This window comes from Oryctolagus cuniculus, chromosome 2, assembly GCF_964237555.1.
Source record: "Oryctolagus cuniculus chromosome 2, mOryCun1.1, whole genome shotgun sequence".
Taxonomy (NCBI): Eukaryota; Metazoa; Chordata; class Mammalia; order Lagomorpha; family Leporidae; genus Oryctolagus; species Oryctolagus cuniculus.
This window is the reverse complement of record NC_091433.1, coordinates 80816845-80822464: the sequence shown is the minus strand read 5'-3', so window position 1 is coordinate 80822464 and position 5620 is coordinate 80816845.

The window sequence follows — 5620 nt, the reverse complement described above, 5'->3', positions numbered from 1 at the left end:
GGTGGTAATGCAAATCCTGTGAATGCATTTAGTCCTACTTAATTATATGCTTTAAAATCATTTAAATGTTAAGTTTCTATTTTAACTAACATATTTGAGAGGCAAAGTTAGAGAGAGGCAGAGAGGAGAGGACTTCTCATTCCCTGGTTCACTCCCCAGATGGCCACATGGCCAGAGCTGTGCTGAACCAAAGCCAGGAGCCTGGAGCTTCTTCCAGGTCTCCCACATGGGTGCAGAGGCCCAAGGACTTGGGCCACTTTCCTCTGTTTTCCCAGGCACGTTAGCAAGGAGCTGGAAGTGGAGCAGCCAGGACTCAAACCAGCACCCTATGGGATGCCGGCCCTGCAGGCAGCAGCTTAACCCACTACAACCACAGTGCCAGCCCCTAAATGTTTTATGTCACATACATTTTATCACAATTTTTTTAAATTTAGAATAAGCTTATTACATTGCACACTGGAGATGTGGGGATGAGTAACTCAGATTTTGAACAGGATTGAATTGAGTGTCACCTTGGAAAAAGACTTCTTTAAAACACACACGAGTCTTGCACTCCATGGAGATGGCATAAGCCTCTTTTCACTGATCCTTAATTTCTTCCAACAGTGAATTAAAGTATTTGGTGTTGCTGTCTTACCATCTAGTCATATTATTTTATTTGAAAATGTTGTTCGATGGAATCTATGGTCACAAAAGTCATCCATAGCCCTGGCAGCTCATTTCAAGAGCTTCGGATGATCACTGATGTCATAAAAAAAAGAGTGTTAATTTATATTTATTTAAAAAATGGCAGGTCATAGTCGTTACCTTGAATATAAAAGGTCTCAATTATCCAGTTAATAGATATAGACTGGCTGAATGGATTAAAAAACAAAACCCATCTATTTACTGCCTACAAGAAATACATCCCACCAACAAAGATACCCACAGACTGAAATTGAAAGGATGGAAAAAGATACTCCATGCTAAAAGAAACCAAAAGAGCTGGAGTGGCCTATCAGACAAAATAGATTTTGTCTATCAGACAAAATAGACTTTAACACAAAGACTGTTAAAAGAGACAAAGAAGGGCACTATGTAATGATTAAGTGATCAATTCAACAGGAAGATGTAACTACTATAAATGTATATGCACCTAGTTACAGGGCACCTGGCTATTTAAAAGAAATGTTAATGGATCTAAAGGGAGACAGACTCCAATACAATAGTAATTGGGGATTTCAATACCCCACTTTCAGCAACGGACAGATCAACCAGACAGAAAATCAGCAAGGAAACAGTTAACTGACACTATACACCAAATGGACCTAACAGGTATCTACAGAACTTTTATTCTACAGTCGCAGAATACACATTCTTCTCATCGATGCATGGAATCTTCTCTAGGATAGACCACATGCTGGGCCATAAAGCTAGGCTCAGCAGATTAAAACAAAAATCAACATCATACCATGCATCCTCTCTACCACAATGGAATGAAGCTGGAAATCAACAGCTCAGGAATCTCGAACATAGGCAAACACATGGAGACTGAACAACTTGCTCCTAAATGAACAGAGGGTCATAGAAGAAATCAAAAGAGAAAAACAAGTTCTAGAAACAAATGAAGATAGTAACACAACATATCAAAACTTATGGGATACAGCAAAAGCGGTGTTAACAGGAAAGTTTATAGCAATTGGTGCCTACATCAAAACTGGAAAGGTACCAAATAAAAGTTATCAATGCATCTCAAGGACCTAGGAAAACAGCAAACCTAACCCAAAACTAGGAGGAGGAAGTAAATAACTAAAATTAGAGAAGAAACAAACAAAATTGAACCCAAATACAACACAAAAGATCGGCAAAATGAAGAGCTGGTTTTTTGAAAAAAAAAAACTGACACACCATTGGCCCAACTAAAAAAAAAAAAAAAAAAAAAGAAAGAGAAGACCCAAATGGGTAAAATTAAAGATGAAAAAGGAAATGTAACAGAAATTAAAACAATTATCAGAAATTACTACAAAGAGCTATATGCCAACAAACTGGGAAACTTAGAAGAAATGAATAGATTTCTGGACACATACAACCCACCCAATTTAAGCACTGAAGACATAGAAAACCTAAACAGACCAAAAAACTAAGGAAATTGAATTAGCAATGAAGACCCTCCCAAGGAAGAAAAGCCCATGACCAGATGGCTTTACTGATGAATTCTACCAGATGTTTAAAAATAACTAATTTCAATTCTTCTCAAGCTATTCAAAAATTGGAAAGGCACCAAAATAAATGAGCTATCAATGCATCTCATGGACCTAGAAAAACTACAACAAACCAAACCCAAAACTAGTAGGAGAAAAGAAATAATTAAAATTAGAGAAGAAATCAACAAAACTGAATCAAAAAAAAAAAAAAAACATACTACAAAAGATCAGCAAAACAAAGAGCTGGTTTTCTGAAAAAAACAAACAAAATTGACACACCATTGGCCCACTAACAAAAAAAGGAGAGAGAAGACCCAAGTCAATAAAACTAGAAATGAAAAAGGGAATATAACAGACACCACAGAAATAGAGTCATCAGAAATTACTACAAAGAGTTGTATGCCAACAAACTGGGAAATCTAGCAGAAATAAATATTCCTGGACACATAAAACGTACCTCAATTGAACCATGAAGACACAGAAAACCTGGATCTGGATGGTGTTTTTGGCTTTGGTCTGGTCTGATCCCAGCTGTTGTGGCCATTTGAGGAATGTAAAAGCAGATGGACCACCCCCCTCCCTCCCTCCCTGTCACTCTGCCTTTCAAATAAATCTTTCAAAAAAAAAAGTATATTTAGTATGACTACTGGATGTAAGCACAATATAAAAACTATCAATCTAAAAAGATTAATTAATTAATTTGAAAGGCAGAGCTAGAGAGAGAGATCTTCCATCCCACTGGTTCACTCCCAAATGCCGCAACAGCCAGGGCTGGGCCAGGTGAAAGCCAGGAACTCCATCTGGGTCTCCTAGGTGGAGAGGTGGTAGAGGCCCAAGCACTTGGGCCATCATCTGCTGCTTTCCCTGGCATTTTACCAAGGGGCTGGATCAGAAGTGTAACAGCCAAAACTCGAACCACAGCAGCTGGGATTCAAAGCAGGGCTCAGCTTAGCCCACTATGCCCCAATGCCAGCCCCTTACCACATTTCTTGTACACAATAGATATTGGTTTTTTTTTTTTTTTAATTTAATTTATTTGAAAGAGTTACACAGAGAGGGGAGAGGGAGAGGGGGAGAGAGGCCTTTCATCTGCTGGTTCACCCCCCTAAATGGCCGCAACAGCCAGAGCTGCACCGATCCGAAGCCAGGAGCTTCCTCTGGGTCTTCCTACGTGGGTGCAGGGGTCTGAGGACTTGGGCCATCTTCTACTGCTTTTCCAGGCAGAGAGCTGGATTGGAAGTAGAGCAGCTGGGACTTGAACCAGCGCCCATATGGGATGCTGGCAATGCAGGTGCCGGCTCTGTTGTTTCTTTCAATCTAACATTCTTCTTAACTGGGAATACTTAGACCATTGACATTTAATGTGATCAAAGGTATAGCTTGGTGTAAATGTGTCATCTTGCTATGTGTTTTCTATTTGTCCCATTTCTTCCCTCTTCTGAATTATTTTGGGTTAGTGGTACTTTCACTCTGTTTCCTTTGTGGCTTATTACATAACCTCTTTGTTTTACTTCACTGGGTGCTTTAGCATGTGTGGTATCCATCCTCACCTTAACACGGCTACTTTTGAGTAATTCTACACCACTTCACACACGATCAGACCACTTCCCATGAGTGCTGTCACTTTGGGTGGACATCCATTGTAAGTGTATACATTACTACTGCTTCTGTTTAAACACTAAACTCTCACTTAAAGGGACTTAAATAAGAAAAACCTTTCATGCTTACTCACGTAAAAGTGCTCCGAGTCCACCCAGTCCTCTTTGTTCCTCCGTGTAAATTCACACTGCCGTCTGGTCAAACTCCTCTCTGCCTTAAGGACTTAACTAGTTCTTGTAGCCAGGTCAGCTGGTGATGGCTTCCTGCTGCGTTCCTATGTCTTTAAGACCAGGTCCAAGCACCAACGCTGTGGCCTCGCGGGTTCCTGCAGCGCCCACGTCCCATATGGCTAAGCTGTCACCTGTAACCTGGCGTCCCATAAGAGCACTGCTTCAGCTCCCTGCTGCTCCACTTCCGATGCAGCTCCCTGCTGATGCACCTGGGAAAGCAGGGAAGAGGGCCCAAGTGCCTGGGCCCCTGCCACTGGCGTGGGAGACCCGGGTGAAGCTCCTGGCTTCAGTCTGGCCCAGCCCTGGCTCTTGTGGCCATTTGGGGAGTGAACCAGAAGATGCAAGATCTCCGTCTTTCAAATCAACAAATAAATCTTTAAAAAAATAGCAAAGACTAGGTCCAAACTTCTATCCTTACCCAGAACCAGGAGGCCTCAAACCCCAGTAATGCTGGGCTGCTGTTACCTGGTGCTTGGGACAAGAATTTTCCTCCCTTTTTCCTGGGGCAGAGGGGAGGTGGAAAGGTGGAGGTGGTGGGGAGGGAGCTCCCATCCACCAGCTCTCTCCCACATGCCTGGGACCCCACACCACCCCCAGCCCTGCGAGTGGCAGGAGCCCGATTATGTGAGCCGTCCCCCGGGGTGGCCAGGGGCTGCATTAGCCAGAACTGGAGTCGCCAGAGAAGCCAGGCTGCCCACGCACCACGTGCGCGTTCTAACCTGTGTCATCCCAGCTCCCCTAGGTCTCTTCCCAGGTGGTCTTGCTGGCTTCAGCTTCCGGCTGTCGTCCTCCCTCCCCCCCACCTTGCCTGCTGCAGCGGGGGGCGGTCCTCCCCGCCCCCAGTGGCCGCTGCAGCTGCTGCTCGTTCCTGGGCGCATGCTTGATGCAGGAGGGGGTCCCTGGTGCCTGAGTCCTGCCTCCGTCGGGCTGGCCCTGTGTGCCTCCAGGGCGGCATTGCCCGAGGCAGCCAAGCTCTGCCTGGCACCTGCGGACGGTGCGGCGCGGCACGGGCCGTGTCTGCCCAGCCCGCCCTGGGGCTGACCCTTTGTGCTCCACCCTGCGACACACCTTTGCAGGCTGGTTTTGCTTCTCCGAAAGCCGGGGGTCTCTGCGCCGGGGCCTTGCGACAGAGGCGGAGCGCGGGCGCGCTGGAGCTCCGTGCGGGTCACCCTGGCCACGGTGCGCCTTCCCCGGGACGCCGGGGTGTGGCTGGTGGAGAGGAGCGGTGCGGCGAGCAGGAACCACCGTGTCTGGGGCTCCAGCCTCAGGGCCCCCACACGGAGCAGGGCTCGGCACCTGGCTTCGTGCTCTGCTGTTGCCGTCTTGAAATTCGGCGTTTTTGAGTAGGGGCCTCCATTTGCCTTGTGCGCTAAGGGCCTACCAATGAAGGCCCTAGTGCTGCTCCAAACGGATGCAGAATCCCAGGCCTGCGTTTTAAAGCCAGGACAATCGGGCGCAAGGTGTTAGGCCCCTTATGGACGCCAGAGGAATCCCGGCTGCTGCACTTCTGATCCAGCTGCCTGCTGATGATGGGCCTAGGAAAGCCACGGAGAATGCCCGAGTGCTTGGGCCCCTGGGCCCACGTGGGAGACCCGGGTGGAGTTTCAG